The 23,988-nt window shown below is 37.2% G+C and overlaps 1 long non-coding RNA gene across 1 annotated transcript; it reads right to left on the bottom strand.

Annotated features, from left to right (window-relative positions):
- Positions 1–219: 219 nt before the first annotated feature.
- Positions 220–678, bottom strand: LOC133838345 (uncharacterized). The gene is made up of 2 exons (XR_009893936.1): positions 393–678; positions 220–340 (listed from the first exon to the last, which is right to left on the bottom strand). It is a non-coding gene; the product is annotated as an uncharacterized LOC133838345 (long non-coding RNA).
- Positions 679–23,988: the final 23,310 nt, after the last annotated feature.

Below are 23,988 nucleotides of genomic sequence, written 5' to 3'. Positions count from 1 at the left end.
ACGGTCAATGTCAGAAACTATTATTATCTCTCTAATAACTGAAAACACACGCGTTGTTCTGTAAGGGGATACTTTCTAGACCAGAGAGACATTCCTTCAGGTATCAGTGAATATTTCATAATTTCTGCTGTCCAGTCTGCTGACGTGCTGTGCAACCCTTTAAGGAATCTCAAATCTCTTCCTTTTCCTTTTATTTTTTTCGTACTCGTACTCGCACTAGTATCCTTTTCTTTGCTTAAGCCTTTTGTTTTTCTCGCCATTGTCCGGTTCGGGCACTTTGCATAATCAATAATCCTTGACGCTGCCTCACATTGTCGCGCTGACCAACGAACCAACACGTCTGAAAAGATAAATTATGGTTTGTAGTCAAATTGAAGGCAAACAATCCTTACAATAACCGGCCACGGGATCGGAATGCCTTTTGCATAGTCCACCGAACTACTCCTATGTGTGCATATAAATATTTTAAGGGGTGGTCCTGCAACAACGGCAGCTGCCTCTGAAATGGACAATGGTCAGCGATGATCTCCCGATGCACAGTCCAAGATTCAATCCTCAGCTTGGTGATGATGAAGCCGTGTCTCGTGTCCCATGTGCCGAGACTGTTTGTTTTTTCTTGGATTTATGTTTTCATTTAGTTGTGGATATTTGAATAAAAGTTATTTGTTAAGGCTTGCATATCTTGATACAAGACTAAAGCCTGTTTAATTATCAGTTTATTTAGCACTCAAGTTACTTAAATTAGTTATATATAAAAAGTTATTTTAAAGACTCTAGGAAAGTTTATAAAAATTAATCTAATTAGAAATAAAATAAATAGAAAACTATTAGGGAATTAGTTTAGCACTATAATATAATTAGAATTAAATAGTTAGAATCCCCTTAGCAGCTATTTCCATAACTAATAGACTTTGACTTTGTAGAAAGTGGAAATTAAAGTAAAAGAAAATAATATTATATTATCATAAGAAAAGTGTTTAAAATGTTTCATAAAATCATTGGACAAAAATTATTTTTACTTTTAACAAAGCTCTGCAATATTTAAAACAATTATCTGATTGACTAGAAGCTCCATATCATAAAAGAATATTTACAATAGCTCTGGTTGATGAATTCAGTGACCTGAGGGAAAGTAAATATAATTAGAGTTTTATTTAAATTGTGAGAGTCACCTATGGATGGAGTCAGTTTGACCTTTTCTATCGCATTGTTATCTCAAATGGTTGCAGTCGCCCCGAGAATGACCGAAGAAAGTCTTAAGACAAACGAGCAGCTGTGCAAATGTCAAGACGTAAGTGTCAAAATGCTCATTAATAACAACGTCCTTAACGCAATTCGGAATCTCTCTGCAATGCTGATGCTGATGCGGATGTCGATGTGGTTGTGTGTGAATGCGGATGAGCTGAGCAAACACATTGGCAGCTTGCAAAAGATGAATCGATGAGAATGCAAAAATGAAAGTACAGGCTAAGCCATCAAAGTAACTGGACAATGGAAAAGTTTGTCAAAGGATGTTTGCGCAAGTAAACATTGAGAAACTATCCACACACAAGCACACAGGCCAGCACACAGGACATACAAGTATAAGGACAATATCCCAGGAGTAGTATGAAACGGTGTTAAATTGAAAAATTATGATAAATAGTATAATGGGCTGAGCTAAAAGTTGCACAACAACATCCGAACATACCAGCATCCCACTGAGAATAAGTAATATGCAAAAAGGACATAAACAGTCGCCTAGTGTGTCTCAGGACATGAAGCCAGCAAAGCCAAAGAAAGGGTTGAGAGTGAGGCTGAAGGTGAAGACAACTGAGGTGTCGGGTGAGTGTTGCTAAAGTGTGCAGCGGCCTATAAGGAAATCCTTTCGCTACGGGATATCATTTACGTAAACTGCCAGCGGCATCCAGTGGACAAGGCTTTTGACCGATCGATGGTTGAGGATGCCGCGTGTGTGTGTGTGTGTGTTTGTCTTTGTGTTTGTCATTGGCGTTGTTCCATGGCTTTGTTTATCTACCCGGCAATAGTTCACATAAGCTTATCTCTCCGCGACTCTGCGGCATATCCGAACGTGGAAAATGTTTGCGAAAAGTTCGCCAAAAGGATGTGGCTCCGTATGTGGGGGTGGAGTTGAAAGGATGAAGCAAAGGGTTAGAAAATTGTAAATGGCAGTGGTCGCAGCTTCGCTTCTACTTAAAGGATATTCACAGCTTAGCAATGTAATGCGTTTTGCGAGTGTCCTGTTTTCGTTTATTGGAGGAAGCCAACGATAAATGTCTCGTAAATTACACACTGAGATTTTATTTTATTCTTTTGCTGCAGCTCATTTAAGTTCAATGGTTATTGAAAATGCATTTGTTTGTCATCGGAAAGCCCCAAAGGAAAGGATTAATCGAAAGACGAATAAATAAGTACAAGTTGGTATTAAATATAATAATATGTTTCCTTGCTTGCCATTGCAAAATGTTATTTCTATAATTGTCTTCTTGAGAACATCATAGTACTTCCAGCCGCAAGTTTTCCCATGTTAAAGCATACTGTTAATACTTCGACAGGACTCAAAATTTCCCACAAGCCCACTCGTTTTCACAGCCTGCAAGCATCCTGTCATATTCCTTTTGCAGGAAGTGATCTTTTGATCCGGAAACTATAAAATTGGTAGACGGCGACCTCAAAACGGCGACAACAAAATCTCTGTGGAAACTGCCTGACTATGCGACCAGGCGAATAGCACGCAAGCACCACTGAAACAAGCCACCTGCAGCATAAAAAGAGACACGGAGTTCTGTCGCTCACGAGAATATATTCCACACTATATACTAAACTCTACACTCGGGCTTAGGGAATTGCTGGCAAGGTTGTAGGGGTGCTTGCTAGGGGCGAAATTAGGCGTAGTTTGAGTCAATGCAACTGCAATTAGTGTTTGCTTTAAAATTAAATTTTAATTGGAGCTGCAATACGTGTCTTTATTAGGGTAGTTTGTGAGAAACTTTTTTGGGCTGCACTTAAAAATAGACTGACAGTTGTCAATGGACACATTTCGAGCACTTTGAAAATATCAATTTCTCACCTCACAGAAATCACAACCGCATAACTAGGGCTTCCAGAACTGTGGACCCTTGTTTGTATGGCATTTTGGTGGGCGATCGTATTACTGCCACTGCCTAATCCGCTTGTTGACAAAATAAATACCAATATCAGGAAAGGGGTGATCCATATGTACGCCACTATGTGGCAACCGCTTGCCATTCCCCTCGTAATTAATTGCCTTCCGAAGGCAAACGAACAATTTATGCGCGTCAACAACGATTAAGCGGCAAATGAAGCGGGAAGACACATGCCCAGAGCAGACAGTCAGAGAGACATCTCCACATGCGGATTCAGCTATAGCTCCATCTTGTGTTAAATAGTGCAGATGTCTGGAGGATCACAAATGCCAGTTTACATGTATATATGTTTGTTTTAAACATATTTAATATTGATCACATGAATAATAGTATTAAAATGAAAATTATAACTCGTTTTTTATTCAGAAAACTATAAAATCCACTGACAGAACATTTGATCGCAAAACATAAAAATCTTTAGTCGAAGGTGTTCGAGTATGATTTACATTTGGCCATATTACATAGTATTTGGTGATTATTGAATTCTGAATGTGTTAACAAAGTTAGTACAGTGAAAACTCCATTAACGGATATCTCCATTAGCCAGCTATTCCTCTTGGTAGATATTTTTGTTGGGCAGACAAAGTTCATTCGACTATGAGTATGTGATCAGAAATTTGACTGTATATATCCTTCTACTATTATAAATTATATTCCTTTATTTAATTTTTTATTTTTGTTTATTTGAATTGGTAAACATGCTACATATTGAGATGTCATTGTCTATTTTACTCAATAAATTAACCAAAATTTAAATTTTTTGAGCCAAAATTAATGTTCATAGATATAAACATTTGAATTCGTATTTCGGAACATTTCCTAATCAAAGTTTTAACTTGTGTTTTTTATGCTCAACTTTTTTAGACTACTACACAATCAGCAGCCATAACCCGCTTGTAATATGGGCTATTAATTCTCCTTTTCACTACTGACCCAGCAGGAAAAAAAGGAAAACCGCAAGCGAGTGCTAAAAGTGCTCCGACCATCTGCGCTGAGGACAGACGATGTCCTGTGTCCGCAAACTGCAGCTGAAATTGAACACTGACCGAGAGTGAGCTACGCCTGCGCAAACCGAGCATATCCTGGAAACAGGTAGCCAGCTCATGGGTTTGTGCACTTGACTTGCTTTTGTTTGACGTGACGTGATTTGTATGGCTCTCGATTACGAGTGCAATTAGGAGGCACAAAGCAAAACCGCAGCATGTGCCGCATTACAGCTCTTGGGTTGCATGCAGCATGTTGCAGGTAGCACAAGGTGCACTTTTGGTTACAGTTCACCGGGGTCAACATTTTGCCATAAGCAACTATTTGATGCACTTCCTGCGACAGTTCCAGAAACTCAATACACAAAACAAATTAAGCATAAACAGACTAATTTTCCTACATTTTCCCCCTATACGGAGAATATGTGTGGGAAAATCTTATTGCGACCAAAATCAAATTGGAAATCTTTGTGTCTGCTCCCCGGTGTATTACTCCATCGTTTTTCTCGCGGTGTTCAAATTACGCTTATTGCGCCGCTTGTGCACACCCGCACTCTCCCCGATTTTCCCCCATCCATTTGAATATTGTAGTTGAATATCCTTGAGAATTTGTAGCAATTGGTGGTTCCTTCTGCATTCTTCCTAAGATTATTTACATGGAGTACATTTTGAATTTTACGCGATTTTGGAGCAGTTTGATTTCCTGGCGCATATCCTGATCCGGATACAGGATGTGTTTGCATAGGCAGGTTGTTGTCAGTTGGACAGGTGTAGGAAGTCAAATTTTCTCATGATATCATCAGACTTCGATAGTTTCAAGAGCGTGAGTCTTACCTATGATCTGCATACCATCACTTCGAGTTCCGCCGCGACTTTAAAAACGTAAACATACTATATTAATAAATCATACAGCACTTGCCTGTCATCCATCCAGTTGAGTGTCAATAAAGTAGCAACGAAATCAATTGCCGTAAAATGGTTTGACAAAGCAACCGTAAAACACACACACAACCAAAAACTCAATACCGAAACCAGCAGAAATCACAAATTAGCTACACGAGTGTGAGAACTGAGAAAAGAAAACCCCAACGACAATATTTAAATGTGGAAAACCTCCGCGACACATGGTAAAATGCTAAGAAAACATCTGGACAAGCATTAAAAAAATATACATATTCCTGTGGAGGATCTACAGGGCAACAGAACAATTTGGCCGTGGAGGATTACGATTTATGAGAAGGGGCCCCCAATAAGCATAAGCGGGGGAATTCCGCTTGGAGGCGTGCATTTCTTACACTCTCTGGAATTTGTTACAGTGCGAGTACAGGAAAAATAAAAAATATAAAAAGTAATGAACTGACATCGGTTGGAAAAGATTTCCGTGAGAATTGTACAAAAACAATATATTCTGTAATCAGTTCAAACAGGATGCGGACATAGCAAAGAATGAACTATAGTAAATGCTATGATTTCTTGTAGAAATCCTTTCATTAGACCCTTGGTTATCTCTCTGGTCTTCGATGAGTTATTTACGAGTTTTATGAACTGTGTGTAAGCTGAGACCAAGCAGAGTTATCTTCAAAGACACGCTCTGGTTTCAGTTTATTTCTAGACATCATTGATAAGCATACTCTCTTATCTGTTTTAATAAATAATTTTCCGAAATTTTATTTATGCATTGCAAGCAACAAGTGACTAGATATTCCATCCCAAAGGCAACATAAAGATAGATAAGCAAACGATTGGATTATATTGGAACTCTGACTGGAACTCTTGCTTGAAATTTCACACGAATTCGTTGCACCCTTTTTGGCAATTATGGCTCAATAATACTTTCAATATTTATATCAATTGTTATTAAATATGATCAACCCATTTGGAGGGTTGTTTATTGACCGCAATCGTTACACTGATATGTTTACCCCGTCTCAGATTATCGACAACTGTCGCCCTCGAAATTGGAAACCACAAGGCAATCAAAGTCGAGCCGTGAGTGTGACATGTAATAATTTATCGGGTTTCTTATACCCTAAGAAGGGTGATTCAAAAGTGTTAAGTAACCAGGTTCCGGTCTGACTTCGACTGGTCAATTGAACAGTTGTCGATTTGCATTACAAACAGTAATCAAGGAAGTAATTAGCTGACCTGCAAAGAAATGGATAAGAAATCTTATAAATGGCTTGACTACAACCGGATGGACTTCTGATTGTATTCAGTTTTATTTACATAAAAGCAAGATATTTTGTTCCACAGATGTTTCAAGGAATGCGAACAAAATATGCATGATATTAATTGACAATTGTGTGAGTGGAACTGAAGGCTGAAATTAAACAGTTCAATTGGAATGTTTACTTATGATGTGAATTATTGCCAAGTTCTTTAAAGAATTCAAATACAATTAAAGTACCTTCCCTTCTTAATGTCGCAATGTGTTGCACTTCCCTCAAACGGAACCAAGTCTATCTAATAACAACATATGTTCACCTTCCGCTTGAAGATCTCTACAGTTCCCACAACATTTTTAACCTCTGCTGTATACGACATTCATTCAGATATAAGAATGATGCATACGTTGACTAAGTTGGAGCCGAATCAAATGCTGGAGTGACCCACTTGCACCAAGACATAGTCTGGTAAATATTTAAAAGTTGATAAACTTCGTAGATCTCGTTTGGGATGTTTACATTAAGTTAGTTGTTTGCTTATTACTGCATTACGCATACTCGCACTTCCTTCGACAAACTCAAGAGAATTCATTCATAAAACTAAAAATAATTTCGGTGAGAAAGTCGGTAGATTGCGTCACGCAATTCCACAGTGATCACAACTATCTTCAAAATTTTTGAGATTTCAACAAATGTTGCCGCTAAATGCAAATAAGCTTAAATAAATTTGTTTACTGCAGACTTGAGTTATCTTTTCAGCTGATAATGCTTTGTTAGCTTTTGTTAGATTCGGAAGGCAGCTGCAGATTCAGTTTCGGCTCCGGCTCTTTCCCATCGTCGAGGAGAGAATGCATACTGGAAATATTGGCCCAAACTGTGATGGGACTTGGCTAAGTTCAAAGGTCAAATTAAAATAAAATACCAAAGAAAAAAGAGAAATAATTGAAGTTTTGCGATGAAACAAGTTTTCTATTCCCAAAAATAATACTGACCCATGAGAAGTTTTCGTCCATTTTGACCTTTGACACTGTCCGAGCAACAACCCTGCCATAAAGCGCGACCTTCCAGGCTGCGAGTCCTGTTAAACAGGATGCGAGATCACCTAACCCCGTTGAACTGTTGGACAACCTTTCGTTCATTCGGCCAATGACGAACCATTCGATAGTATTTTTTTTTACAATATTCATATTCATAATGCTAGTGGAGATTCGAATTCATTCAGTTATTCATACAATCACATTTATTAATGAGCGATCAGAGTTCAATTGTTCAATTAGCAGCCGCGAACTCCTGTACAAAATTATGAATGAATTACATTCGCTGCTCCCCAAGAGTGCAAAACCCCCCCAAAGGGCTGTCAGCGGGAGCCGCCGCCTTTCTACCCCACTCCATCTCCCCTTTGTCGTCATAGCACACCCAGTTCTCAGGCCAAGCCAGTCACTTAATCATGTTAATGGCATTAAGCAGCTTAATCGACGGCGAGATCTAAGCGCTGGCGTCGATAATCAGCCCGCCTGAGAGACCAAAGACCAAAGACCACTGTGACTAGGGAGACCAGAGACCAAAGACCAAAGACAGATCCAGGGACAGACACAGAGCCATAGTCACAGAGCAAGGAGACCACCCAGCAGCTATTGGAGTTCATCTAATTAAAAACAAAAGTGAACCGCCTTGTAAATGTCAAACGGATTGTCAGAGAGTCGCAGATCACGAGCCGAACCAGTTGCTAAATCAAAATGCATTTTACTCTCTTGCAAAAACTTGGCGACAATTAAATGAAAGCCGACCGCTCTTGCCGACAAAACCCGCAAATGTTTTCTACAAAACAAAACAACAACAACAACAAAAAAAAAGAAATCATACTCGTAATACAATAATTGACGTTGAGCAACCTCAGTAACCTCGAGTATTGACATTTGCCTACTTGACATTTTAATATATTTGTTTTGTGAAACGAATTTTGGTGTTATTTTTTCCTCTTTATTGTTTTAATCACATTTTCATAAAAAAATACAAATATAAAAAAAGATGTGAAAATATATTTACTTTGTTTTGACCACAATAAAAAGTTGTCGACCAAATTGAAAGGGGTTAAGCTTTTTGTTGATCTGTTGGTCAAGTCGTGATATATAGAGGGATCAGGCATGCGAGATGAGACATTTGTATGTAGGGGCAGTGTTCAACTCACAGTCTAAGGTTTTTTTGAGAACACTTCATGAGATAGAAGAATAGCTTAATGATTATTACTGACTGTTGTTACTGTTATTTTAACCTGAATGCTATTCATACAATTGCTTAAGAGCAGTCAATATATTTGATGGGTCAAGCTAAGTAAGATATCCACACCTTTGCCCCGACCATATGCGATGGTCAAACAGCCAGCATGCTGATGCTGGTGGTTAGACATCTGGCTAGAGAACAGTCAACGACAATAAACCAATTTGAACGCCCACAAAATGAGCATTAAATTGCTTACGGAAGGAAGTTCATGTGCCACAAAAACATGGCCAAAAGCAATTGTTTTTGCCATTTGGGACGCTGGCTGGTGGGCTGGAGAACGGCCAGAAACTAAAATAGTTGTCAGTGCGAAAGAAATGTGTAATAAATGCTCAACTGGCAAAGGAAATATGCTTACATAAAAGGCTAAAATGTCCATAAATATGGTCAATTATTTTGGCAGCAGACAATACACCAGCTCGAGCTCCCGTTCTAGTTTCTGGTTCACAACTTTTTCCATGCCCATGTCTCTTGTCTTCTGTGTTCGGTCTTATGGCTTGGTCAGCCTAAGGTCGGTTCACGGTCCTTTCATCAGCACGTAAATCATGGCACATATACAAAACAATGCCGCAACAGTAGGTGTTGCCCATTGGCCATTGTCCTGGCCGTGCAACACCTTCCACAAATGGCCTCTGTTGTCTGTTGTCGCTGTCTCTGCCTTTGACAAAGACATCAAAACCATGAGCTGACTTTGGCTTAAAACTATTCTCGAATTTGACCACATGCTCAGTTCAATGCTTAGAAGTCGGCCAACGCCCACGTGGCAAGACTGCAGATGTTTCTCAATCGGCAGCTAATGCGGTAATTAGAAAACGCCTTGAGGCAACTCGGCGTTCGGGGCACGCGGCAGCCGCTGCCTCATATGGGTTAAAGATTGCAATCTGCGGCGTAATGCGATACTTGACTACCTCCTGAATTCGTAATTGTCACAACTTTTTGCTACAGTTTTCAGCTACCATCTATCAGCTTCCCAAACGAAAGGGAAAAGGTAACAGTTGCCACCCCTTTTGGTCAGATCTCGGGTCGGTATCAATTTCGGTGACTTCGGAGCATCCCTTTGAGAGCATCATTTGAAATTTAAACCGCAAAACATTAGTAAACCCATTTTTTGTATTTATATTGCTGTTGTTGTTTTTTATTGTTCCTTAGCCGCAATTGTAATTTTATAACCCAATTTGAAAGATTGCGAGTGCAACGCGATACTTTGTTAGATGTTTTGATTAGCTAACTTTTTGGGCAATTTCATTAGCGATCAACTTGCCATTTTTTGATTGACAGTCAATTTCCGTTAGTTGGCAACTTTCAACTCTTTCAACCCTTACCAACACCCCAGTTGACCCATACAGCATTTCATCGCTGGACCACTGCAATGGTCAAATGTCAGTTATAATCTCTAGCCCGAAAACCAAGAAAGGGCAACCGTTAAGCATCATCGTCAGATTTTAAGACGCTATGCTACCCTATTGCAACCCTCTGGATGATGGATGCTGGATGTGTCGGCAATGAAAGGAAAATCAACATCTTGTTTAGCAACTTTGTCAAATACAATTAAAAAAACACAAAAAAATGACATGAAAAAAATAGGAAAAAAGCAAAATACTCCTATAATATCAAATGCAATTTAATTGAAATACTGGCGAAATGTCAATCATAGACTTTCAAATGCCTTGGGATCAAAAATATAATGCTTCAGGGATATGAAATACTAGTGTGTACGAGTACTCGTCTTTAATTCATCGAATCAAATGGTTCAATGAGCATTAGAAGTTGACTGAGGGGATTTCCTTTCCATCGTTAAAAAACTCGGATTTTTACCCAAAAAATTCAAGTTTTTTTCCGGGAAAAAACATAGAAAATCATGTGAGCCAAAAAATATAAATTCATCGAGATATTTCATTATGCAAATGTTGAACGTTCGTTGGAGGTCAGTTGAGGCCATCGCTGACCGTTGTTTTCTTTATCTCAACCACAGCGAAGGGTTGTTCCTCAGACTTCTATTTGTCCAGGTGCTGTCTAGTGTCCCGAAGCTCAAGATCTTTAAATGAGATTTTTCATTAGAAAATCATAAAAATAAAATCGCAATTCCCCAGGCTTATTATGCGTGACAGCCTACAAAAACATTTATAAGCATGACAATCAAATCGCATCGTCTTGGGCCCATCACATTTTCAGAGGTTTCCGTTTGCGTTATCAAATTAAAGCAGATGTCCTGCGAATACCATCAAAATTGGCGCCACATCACACTTCCCGATACTTGCCCAATTCAATTAGCACCATTAAAGATAGCCAGAGTTCGTTTGCTGCCTTTCTGTCTGCCGTTTTTATTAGGCATTTCGAATTGCAGTTGCCTTCAATTCAATTGACATTTGAATCAGTCTCAGCGTGTATTTTATTGAAGTGTGATAAACCCGAACAATCGATCTAATACTGATACTTCCAACAGTGTCTCAAGTGAAGATAATTGTAACTCAAAAGCGTATTAGAAATTTCCGTCTTGAATCTCTCATAATTATGATGGTTATATTTTAGGCGGCAAAATCTCACTGTTTTAAGGCAATTTTGGCAAAGAATGCGATAAAATCTCTTTTGAGCATTCAGTCCTTCTCCTGCTTCTCTTCTACTTGGCTTAAGCTGTCAATAAGTATTTTGCATTATGTATAAACAAAAATAATAATGTGAAGTCAACTTAAAAAAAATGTAAACAAAAAAAAAAAAACAAAGTCTTGTGAAATATTCATGGGCGATGTCTGACGCCACGTGGGTTTTCTTTTACAATTTTCATTTCCATTTTCAATCTTGTTGGCACCTTTTGTAGCTGACGTGAAGGAAGAAAGCGAAAAAATTTGTTTGGTCTTCAACGCATTCACATTTGATATTCAAAAGGGCGACGACTGCTGCAAAGATGCAAAAATATTTGCAAAGCCTAAGAAACTGGGTCAAAGGTGAAAATGAACATACACACAAATACATACACACCCATCTAGTAATTTTCTGTGCCAATGGATTTTGACCGACTCGACGCATATGCAAAAATTAACTACCCTAATTCAAACTGTCGATTTCTGATTCCCCCAACCCTGGCGATTCCCTTGTTACGCTTGACATTATTTTTGCCAATTTTCAATGCATTCTCTACTGCAAATAATTTGGTAGATTTCCGTGATTTCCGATTTTATAGTCTCCTTTTTCCTTTTATTCTGTGTATTTTTTTTGACATTTTTGTAACGATATTTTCATCTTTCGTCTTTGGTCTTTGGGGTGTTAAAAGTAGGAGTGGGAAGTGCGAAAAATTAAACACAGTTAACATTTTCCTATAGCTGTCTAGTATCAAAGATCATTAATTATTATTTTTATCTCTTGCTGTGACTAATTCGATTTTTATGTTCGTCCCTCAAGTTGTCTTTTGTGGCCAGTCCAGCAAATTTCAGTTAAAAAATTCTACAATTTTAAACTGGAAAAGCTGCAAATACTTACATATGTTAAAGTATTAAAAATAAACCGGATATATTTCAGTTTACAACTAGGAAACTTCCTACGTTTTTATTAATTTTCTCCTTTTTCTATTTTCGAGCTGTATACGCAACTTAAAATACGCACTGTCTCATAAAAAATGTGTTTCTAACGGTCAGCTGTCCATCAAATTGATGCTGTGAGAACTGGACCAAACCGCTTATCACATCTGAACTGGATCTGGTCAGAACTCTTTCATGTCAGCATCAATTAATAAAGAAAGTTCAAGATTTTTGGCACAAAAAAGAGCACACACGCCTGGTTTCTAACCCTAGGGCTTGGCAAATGGTCGAAAGGTTCAGCATCTTTGATCTCAGAAGATCGAGGAAAGGGCTCAGCATCATCCCTTTTCTTTATGAACTCTTTACCAAAATTAATTTCTGTGTTTTCGGATTTTTTACCCAAAAAAATGAAGCCAAGAATTGGGATGAATGGGCTACAGCATCTTTGAGAAAGGGCGCAGAATCTTTGTTCAGAGTTCAAGGGGTAAGAGGCGATGGCTTGGTTTACTTTATTGGCACAACAAGTTATTAATTACGTTTTACAGTCGAGGTGTGAGGTTTCATATAATATAGAGAGAGACAGACAAACTGTGAGGTAATCTAAATGTAGCAAAATTATTTCATTTGATTTGGAGTTATCTGTTGTTTGCTTATGTCACATATATTTTCAAGTCTTTTGTATTGTCTTCTTTAATTAGAAATGTGATTTTTTTTGTGAGATTTTTAATCTTTATAGAATTTTGCTGCTGCTGGTGAGATTGACTGACTGTAAAAATCTCAATATTTTATTGCAGCTCCGAAAATAAATAAGAACCGGCGACAACCACACGAGAAATTCATTACTCAACGTGATAAGCGCAACGCCAGTTGATAAGCAAATCGTTAGACGCATGCCGTTGTTAGCTGCGTGCTCCACTTCACTGTCTGCCGTTGCCGCCCGTAACTGGAAAATTTCTCATTTCGCATGTTTTCTCTACGGCTAGCCTCTCACTCGATTGCCATCTCACTCGCACTGGGCGGCTTTGGGCCACTATGGGGGGCTCACAGTGCAAGTCCGAAGGTTAGAGGAGCACGAAATTTGATTAACAAATAACAAATGTGGGTTGCCTCTCGCATACACACACACATACGCGCTTGTGTGTTGCTCAGCAAACAGCTCTGAAAGGGGCGGAGCTTCGCGCTCTCGCTCTCGCTCTCTGTTTGCAAGATAACGTTAATGGGTGAGTGTGTGTATGTGTCCGTTGAGTGTGAATCATGTTGAGTGCGTTGACTCAGTGAAAGTTCTAAAGTTTCGTTAAAAATATTCTGATTGCACTCGCTCGTTAACAGTGAGTCAATTTCCAGTTGGACTGTTTAACAGCGATGTTAAGTGTTATTTAACAGAATCGTGTATAATATGATTTTATGGCAAAGTAAAGCAGAATTTATAGTAAAGTCCTTGTGATCCTTTATAGTACATTGTAAATGTGTATGCACCCCTTTTAAAAAATTAATTTTTTTATATCGCAGTCATGTAAAATATTATGAATATTAAAGTATGTATGTTAAATGTATTTTATTCAGAAATGTTAAACACTTTAATAGATAGATCTAAAATAAAACAGCACAATTTTATATTATTACTTGTTGTTTCATATATATGTAATGGTTCTTGTAATTAATACCCAAAAAACTTAATTTTTGTACATAATTTAGATAAAATTGGATAGGATTTTTGGGTGACAATTTTTTAAGGAAGAATTTTTCAAAGAGATATTATTTTTAATTTTGCAGTTTAATTTTCTGCTTACTCTTCTTACAAAATAAATGACTACATCGTATTAGAGAATCAATAAATTGAAATACATAATTATTCGACAATTTGAGTTTTGCAATACATCAAATAAATTTTGTACAATTAAACATTCAATTTGCAAATGCAGCAGATAAGCTGACATACTCGATGACTCCCACATATAGTAAACCATTAATTTGCTTCGATAAGAAAACTTTCACAAGGAGTTTTTCAAGAATTTCTATAACCCTGGCTACACTGAACAATACCAGTTTGTGTCGTGCCTAACGATAAATGGATGCAGCTTGGGGATGTGAAATAGTGAAATTCCAACGCAAATTTCTATTAATTAACAACCTTTCAGAGAGGCATTCGACCGGTCCCAAAGCCCAACTCGCAGTCGAGCCCGAATCTGAAACTGAAACTGAACCTCGCTGGCCGAGATGAGCTGTGTTAAACTGAGCCCTGAGTTTGTGCCTGAAATAATTAATGATGTGGCGCGATTGCGTTGCACGCAGCATCGAAGGCATCGTGCGGCATGCGGCAAGCGGCATCTCAACTTTTCTTGCTGTGCAAATATTAGCAAATTATTTTAGTTTTTAGAGGGAATCTCCATGGAGCGCGTTTGCCTCTGCCAGGACTATGCCTCTGTTGTGGACTATGCTCTGGCATTTTGGTTGTTTACATTTCGCCTGAGACAAAGTCAAAGTCGAGCATCCATCCCCTGAGCAGAAGCAGAAGAAAGAAGACAGGAGGCAGGGGCAGAGTCAGTGTCAGAGCCACTAATGATGTTCTGTGTGGGTTTTGCCGCTTCCCTTTCTCAATTTGACAATATTTGCACTTTTCCATTTGGTTAAATGTCACCCTAAGCCTGAGTCAGTTCCTCAACTCGATTTCAGCCTTAATTGTTCTTGTGTTGTCAACTACTTCAAGTAATTAAAAACACCTTTCAACTGTCCAAGGCGAAAATGTGGCAAGCTGTGCTTCGTCTCAGACTGCTTTTCCTTCATCTTCTTTGGCATTTTGTTTGATTAGCGAATTTGTCAAATTTGCCACAAAAATCAATTTATCAATGCTGCTAATGATTGCCACAATGTTGCAAATATCTTGAATGCCAGTTACCTAATTCCAAAGGTTTCATGAATTTCTTATGCTATACTATAGACACCACATATGACTAACTTCGATATTTTTAATAATTAATAGTATATTAATTGTAATTACTTTGATGGTCTCATTCTGAACCCATCAAATTTATGCGAAACTATTAAAATATTTCTTGCAATGCCAATTTTTCTAATCTACCATTAAATGCAATATAAGTAAAAACAAATGCCGTAAATACAAATGGAACATAACAACAAGATAATCTTAAAATATATTAATTAAGAGTAGCTACCAAATAAATGTATGTATATAAAGAAATACTTACTATAAAGAGTATTTTATAAAAATGCTTCAAGAATGAACAAGATTTAGAAGAAATTATAATTTAAATACTATTTTAAAATGTTGAAGACATTTTATACCCGCCGGCAGGAAATGTATGTAACAGGTAGAAGGAGGCATCTTCGACTCTATAAAGTACACATATATGTAAATTCTTGAACAACATTAACAGCCGAGACGATCTAGCCATGTCCGTCTGTCTTTCTCTCCGTCTGTCCGTCCGCCCGCATGAACACCTAAATCTCAGAGATTATAAGAGAAAGAGCCATTTCGACACGCAGATCAATTTTGTTTCAAATTTTTGCCACCCCCACTTCCGCCCCCGCAAATCAAACAAGCGTAATTTTATAGATAGAGCTGCAGTGTATACAATAATAACAATAGTATTTAAGATCCCTGAAAATTTGGTTGCGATCAGATAAAAATTGTTGAAGTTATTAAAGAAATACTTACTAGGGGTCTGAGTTGCTTTGCCGACAATCTGGTATATTGTCCCGTCTATGGTATATTTTGAATGTGGTATTATATCGATATACAAAATATATAGTTTGATATATTTTTAGTATTTTTGTGTATTTTCGGTATATTTTGAAAATAATACCGCTATTTTTTACTTTTATTTAATATTGGTAGCGGGTATCTCACAGTCGAGCACACCCGACTGTAGCTTTCTTACTTGCTTAAGCTGGTTTCCAATTATGAATTCACATTAAGACACTTAGTTTCAAAAATGTGTAGAACATTTTATAAAATGATTCTAAAATATGAACAGAATTTAGGATAAGTAACCATTTGTTTAGAAATGTGTTTATAAAATGTTTATAAAAAATCAAAATCTCTGAGGGACATTTTCTTGTGTCTCTTCTATCTTCCTGTAAAACGTTACGACTACTGAAAATTATAATATCCTCTGTTTGGGTAAGAAAGTGGAAATAAAGCCAAAGAGTGGGAGAAGCGAGCAATTACCCAAAGACAGTAACAATTAATTTTCAATTAAAGTAGGAACAACATTTTAATTGTTTGTCTGCAATTTGGCAGCCAACACACGAATGAATAAACAAACATATGTTAAGCGCGAATGCCATCCATATTTACACGCATGTTAGGAGACCCCCTCCAACCTCTTCACAACCCAACTCCCCACACATAACCTTAATCTCTAACCACGTTTTCTCGTCTCTGCAGCAGATTAACGCTTGTAGCACGAGCGAGTTGCTCGACTTGGCTTTGTGGCACGTTTGGTTACAAGTGTCTTGGGCAAGATACACATACATCCACAATAAAACACAGCAGCAGTCGCTGCCGCTTTTCTCTTAGTTTTGAGCGCCATGAATTTCAATTCGCGTCTTTTCATTTATGCCAGAAAGCGTAAGCAAACTTCAAGACATGGCAATAAAATTGTTCAAATGCCGCAAAAACTTCCGGAACCACTAAATTCACGTGCGCTGCTCGGCATCGTCATACATATAGCATTGTATTTGCATATGAGAGGAGAGTGGGAGGGTAGAGGGTAGAAAGCAATAAAGAGCTACTGGAGACAGCCAGCAGCTTCCTCTTTGCCTGTCGCTTGTCACATTTCCATTAGCATTTGCCATTTAGCTCATCATCTATGCATATGTGTGTGTGTGTGTGAGTGTATGTGTGTGTACACAAGTGTATCATCTCGCAGCGGCTGTTTAGCACATTTATTACCCATATTTTGACATCCGGCTTTTATCCTTTCGCTCCACGCTCTACGTTCAGCGTCTTCAATCTGACGCGCCATAATTGCTGCCTTTAGCGACAGGCAGAACACTATCCTTTAGCTTCTGCTTCTGCTTCTATATATCCGTATCCAAGTCCATTCCTCTTCCTTGGAAAAGTTTATTATTGCTGCGGCTGTAGTTATTGTTGCTTCACCCACACATGTCCTGCGTTTTAATTATTCAACCACTTGCTGTACGTGCCACATGAGCAACAATATAAGCGAGCGTGTAGCGATTAAAAAGTTTTGCCTACTCATCCCAACCCACAGCACATGGCTGAGAGATTGGATAACGAAACGAAAAAAAAAACGATTAGCTTTTGACTCTGACATCTATCAGAGAACTAAATAGTAGTTTATAGATATTACTAATACTCAAGTCATACATAGTGTATATATACACAAAGAAATAAAATTTAAATTTGAAATTTTTATAAAATATGAGTTTATTTTAAAACTGTTACTATTAACAACTTATTTAAATATCTACAAACAAATTGTATATTCAATAAAGATATTAAAAGACAAAAAAACATTCTCATTAAACAATTGCATACTTTCGGGCGTTCGATTATCAATGTTAACTTTTTATAAATTGCAAAAAATTGATTAGATCATTGTCGATCTTTATGTTACACAATTCATTGTCGATTATTAGCAGTTTGTCATTCGCGATTTTATTGATTAGTTTGCACTTTCAGTTCCATTAAGTGAGCCGACACGATCCATTGATTGAGAGATGGAATTTAACCTCGAGCGGAATGAAATAAATGAGCTGCTATTGGCTACTGATTGTTGAACTCATGAACTCTATCGGTACTTAATAGAAACGCAATCAAATAATTGTGCAAAGTGTGCCACAATCAAATATAGCAACAAATTAACCAACACCAGCCACAACAGCAACAAACGCAACAACAACAACAACTACTGCAAAATAACTGTCATTGTGGTTGCCGCCGCTGCAAATCGATAAATCGACAAAGCCGCAAAAAATAAAAGAGCAAAAAGTTAGCTGAAAACCCCTCTTCGCCACTTCCCCTCGCCTCTCACCATCTTCACGTCATATCTTCTGGAGTCTTGGAACATGCACCAAAGCGATAAGTTTACAATTGCTTATGACTTCAATTAATCTGTGGAAAGCGCCTACGCAGCCAGTGTATGGGAAGAGCGAAAAGTGCAGCAACAAACGCAAAGAATACAACAAAACACAAACATAAAATAATAATATTAATAAGGAAAAAAAAGCAACATTTGTGAGTTGTGCAATGGCAACAGTTAAATACTCTGCAACCCAAATACAATCCTTTATTTTTTAATATATTATATATTTCCGAAAAGAAAATTAACAAAAATATAATTGACGGTCGCTAGAAGCAATGAATGTTTTCACATTTATTATTTAGCTAACGCTTTTCACATTTTTTGTTATAAATAATAATATCCATAATAAATTCATATAATAAAATAATGTGACTTATTTAAATATCACATATTTTTTAAGAAGACAACAGCACTTTACTAAATATGGCTATTTTATTTTCATTATCTTATTTCACACATGGCATTTTGTAAATATGTTTCATCCACCTTCCGATAATATCTATATTAATTCGATATACAAATATTTACTTTTAAAGTTGCCGTAGTGATCGAGAAAATTGTCATACCCCGCCTCTGAATATACACTTGAATTCTGAGCTTGCTCATAGAAATGCTGTCTACAATTCCGCACGAAAATAGAAATTGGCAAGAGCTTCGACTCCGTCGGCGGTTGCGTCTGCCGTCTGCGGTCGACTCGGCAAAGTCCCATAGTTGGAGGCGCGATCTTAGACTAAGAGAGCCACAGCCGCAGAAGACAATTGACCTGAAATTTCATTGAAGATGAGCTCGAACGCAGTGTGCGGTGTGCAATGTGCAATGATGTGGCAGCCACGGCCAGGGGCAGTTCCAGGTGCAAGGCAAGGCAAGCCAAGACATGGCAAGGCTTTGAAATCTATACAAAACGGTAAATTGCTTAGTCATTTGGCCAAGTTGCTGCGTTGATGATGCTGCCACAGCCTTAGCTATTGCTACAGCCTCAGCCTCAACTTTGGCCATAGGCCGAGTGGCAGCCAACGGGCCAGAGACGCTGCCAGCATCAATGATTGTAATCATGATCATTATAATTATTTGCCTTTGCCATTATTATCAAAATGAAATCGCATGCTGAGCGACCCGCCCCACCCCGATACTCGCTGCAACTTTGGACGTCTCTGTCCATCCGCATTGCTGCTTCGACTCCAACAATCGATGCAACGCATTGAGCCTCTGCTCCGCAGCCCTATTTCACACACCCACGTAAAACGATGATCGTCTGCAGCGCCACTTCGACTTGCCCATGTCCATGTCTAGTCCATGTCCAGTGAACGCGGGGTTGACCTGATCCGAGGAGAAGCCAAATTGCTTTCTTAAATTCGGTTTCGATTCGGCTGTGTTCAACAGCCGTTGGACTTTGGGCGTTCATCTATGAATCTGCTCGATAACCAGTTTGACTAATATCTGAAAAATACACAAAATTATGTACACACATGCAAGCTTAGAATAATACAGAAAATAAATAAATAAAAAAACTTAGTAATATCTGATTCGTATTTGCCAAAATACATATTCTTAGCTGCCTCAACAATCGAAAGTAAAGAAATATTTCTACATTATGCGAAGTATGTACTAGTATCTTAAAACAAAACAAGTAAGAAAGCTACAGTCGAGTGTACTCGACTGTGAGATACCCGCTACCCATTTTGAATAAAAGAAATATACTTTGCGGTATTTTTCTCAAAATATACCGAACATACCACAAAAATACTAAAAATATACCGAATGGTATATTTGGTATATCGATATAGTACCGCATTCAAAATATACCATAGACGGCACAATATAACTTGCTATGCAAGTAAGACCCCCAGTAAATAGGCGTTTTTGCTCATACAAAAGTATTTCTTTAATAACTTCCACAATTTTTATCTGATCGCAACCAAATTATTGTATATACCAATGCGCAGCTGTAGCACTAAAGTTACGCTTGTTATTCGATTTTTTTTGATTTACGGGGGCGGAAGTGGGCGTGGCAAAAATTTGAAACAAACTTGATCTGCGTGACAAATGACAAATAACAAATGCTGTCGAAGAAAAATTATAGCTCTATCTCTTATAGTCTCTGAGATCTAGGTGTTCATACGGACAGACGGACAGACACACAGACGGACAGACGGACATGGCTATATCGTCTCGGCTGCTGACGCTGATCAAGAATATATATACTTTATAGGGTCGGAGATGCCTCCTTCTACCTGTTACATACATTTCCTGCCGGCACAAAGTTATAATACCCTTCTACCCTATGGGTAGCGGGTATAAACATACTAATTCAACAGGTCTTGCATTCAAATATATCGCTATGGAGTATAAATCGGTTTCTTAAGCTTCAAACATTCTTATATGAAAGAGTTGTAAAAAAAAAACTTAAAAAAGGGCAACTTTTTATATTGAATTAAATGGTGTTAATTTTTAATTTTAAGATATCTATTTGCTCAGACTAGCGCAAAAATAGATTGACAGTAAATCGACAACATATACAATATTGATAATTACCATAATGTTTATTGATATATTTTTGTAGGAAAGGCTATATCTTTTCTATTCTAATCTTTATATATATAAAAAATAATGATAATTATTATAATGTAGTAATGTATGTATGTAGTTAAGTAAATATTAAAATAAAAACAAAATTCTTATTTTTTCAGTATATATACAATTATACGATTTGAATTATTAAATTTTTGCTGATAATTACAAAAAAATTAAGAAAAGAATTCTAAATCAAATATTTTATACACTTTTATAAAATGTAGTCGATTGTACTAAACCTTTTTCAATGGCAGCGAGCTTAATATATACTTCACTTTTTATTACAATTGATATTTCAATGTGAGCATAAATTGATTACAGCTGCTGGCATTATGCGAGAATTAAGTCCTTGACAACGGCTCATTTTCAATTTACGCAAATTCAGAATGAAATTGGCCGAGGGAAAACGGGAAATGAGTTCAATTTTCATAGTGCGCTCCACATGTGTGTCTGGATAATCGGAACTGCCAGGTGCTCAAATTGCTTCAGGTACGATTGTTCACTCGCACGATTGCAAGACGATGAGCCGAAATTCAACAAAAACAGCAACTTCAAACTGCAGCAATAACAACATCAACAACAACGACTATGAAAGGTTAAGCGATCAAAGTTCGTGGCCGAAGTACGTGTGTGCGCCTCATGTGTGTGGTGTGTGTGTAAGTTGCAGTTGCAACTGCGTCTCAATTTCATCTCTGCAGCTGTGCAGTAGCTCCACCACAGGCCACTGTTTGGCAAATGCAATGCGGCTCCTATTTGGAGTTTCGCTCTCCGTCTCAGCCTCAGTCTTAGTCCGCAGCCCCAGCCCCAGCCACCTCTTGGCCGTGTCGTTTGGCCAACCAACGCAGTCAATGGAAAACTTTGACCCGCTCACGTGTTGGATGCAATTTCGTAATTGTAAGCGCCATTTTATTTCTATTTTTTTTTTTTTTGGGTTTGAATTTGTTGCGGAAGAAAAATTATTATTGGAAGAAATAGGAAACATATTAGTATTATGTACAACCAGGATATTATTATAATACAACTTAGAAAATAATAATATTCTTGCAGAATTACATAGTTACAAATTCATATGCTTCTACATGGTAAAATTATAACTAGATATTAAAGAAAAAAATAGTATCAAGTAAATACATACAATATGAGTGTTAATGTATACTTGACATTTCAGGCTTCAACGCTTCATTACGGTGAAAAGTCGAACTAATTTCTAGATATTCAAATGTTATTTAAAAGAATCAATAGCATATGAATAATATTACGTATGTATGTATTTATAAAAATTTTAAAATGTTTGTTTTTTTTAAACCCTATAATGTGTTTAGACAACATTTGTCTTTATGCATTTAAACGATTCGATATGAGAGTAATAAATATCACCATATTAAAATAATATTTGGATGATAATAACAGCGATCAGAGATTTTAATTAATATGACGAAAAGTCAAATAAATCCAATTGTATATGGGTAATTGTCTGAGGGATGTCGCGTGCGACCAGCTTTACACTGACAAAAAAAAACATATTCTGAAACAATTTTAAAAATAAGAAAAGGTTATTTTAATAGCTCTAGATTAGTACTTTAATTAGAGCTAAGAATGGTTTTGTTTTTTTTTTCTCTGTTTTGTTTTCTGTTCTGATAATTGCAAAAATTAACAAATTCGTACGCAAAACCAAAAAATGAACGAATTTATATATTTTATTCGTAAAACAGGACAAGTTCCTAAAATCAATATTAGCTCTAAAAATAGTGCTAATCCAAAGCTTTAAGAATAACCTTCACTTATTTTTATACCCGCTACCCATAGGGTAGAAGGGTATTATAACTTTGTGCCGGCAGGAAATTTATGTAACAGGTAGAAGGAGGCATCTCCGACCCTATAAAGTATATATATTCTTGATCAGCGTCAACAGCCGAGACGATATAGCCATGTCCGTCTGTCCGTATGAACACCTAGATCTCAGAGACTATAAGAGATAGAGCTATAATTTTTTTTCGACAGCATTCGTTATGTTTGCACGCAAATCAAGTTTGTTTTTGCCACGCCCACTTTCGCCCCTGCAAATCAAAAAAATCGAATAACAAGCGTAATTTTAAAGCTAGAGTTACGAATTTTGGTATATACAGTAATAACTATAGTAGTTATGATCCCTGAAAATTTGGTTGCGATCAGCAAAAAAATTGTGGAAGCTATTAAATAAATACTTTTGTATGGGCAAAAACGCCTACTTACTAGGGATCTCAGTTGCTTTGTCTGACAATCTGGTATATTGTGCCATCTATGGTATATTTTCAATGCGGTACTATATCGATATACCACATATACTATTTGGGATATTTGTAGTATTTTTGCAATATATTTGGTATATTTTGAGAATAATACCGCAAAATATATTGCTTTTATTTAAAATAGGTAGCGGGTATCTCACAGTCGAGTACACTTGACTGTAGCTTTCTTACTTGTTTAAATTGTTTTAGTTTATGTTTTTTTTTTGTCATTGTAAAGCTGTTCGCACTCGACATTTACCAGAGAATTACCCATACGTATGTATATTAATTTACAATAATATATGTACAGTTTCATAAATATTTGAAAACTTTAATTTTATAACATATTATTTAAGCTACTTTGGGCTTAGTTAATTGTATACGATTTAATTTTGTAAAACTCAAATATTATTTTAATACAAAATCAATTGTATGCATATGTATATGTAAATATATCATATTACTCATTATTATAAAACTATTTTAATAATAAACTCGGCTACATTCGATTCAAGAGTATGTCATCAATCATTGAAAAAAAGCAATTAAGCCGCAAATCGTGTCAACTGTTAACGTGCTTAAACCCAGCTTAGAACCCTAGGCTGCTCTGAGCCGCAGGTGGCAAAAAGAAGGCGCATAGATGTGTGGCAAGTAGCTGGAGGACAACTTCTTACGTCTCTAAGCAATTAAAGTCACAAAAAATGTCAGAGGCGATAAATTTTGTTAAGTGCGTTCCACATGAAAGTTGTCAAAAAGCGTTTGAGAAATTTTCACCGCAAACCACACAGTAAAAAAGACAAAAACAATAATACCAACAACAACAACAAAAACACGAAAAAAAATTCAGAAGACACATGACTCTGGATGTTTATCAAACACCTCTGCCAATGCGTGAGGCCTTGAGGTGTGGCACCATGAAACATGGACACGCAAACCGAAAGACCCCAAACGACAGAGTCCCAAGCATGGTCAGTG

Source organism: Drosophila sulfurigaster, chromosome 2R (genome assembly GCF_023558435.1).
Source record: "Drosophila sulfurigaster albostrigata strain 15112-1811.04 chromosome 2R, ASM2355843v2, whole genome shotgun sequence".
Lineage (NCBI taxonomy): Eukaryota > Metazoa > Arthropoda > Insecta > Diptera > Drosophilidae > Drosophila > Drosophila sulfurigaster.
The sequence above is the reverse complement of the archived record's forward strand: the minus strand, read 5'-3'. Positions and strand labels throughout refer to the sequence as shown.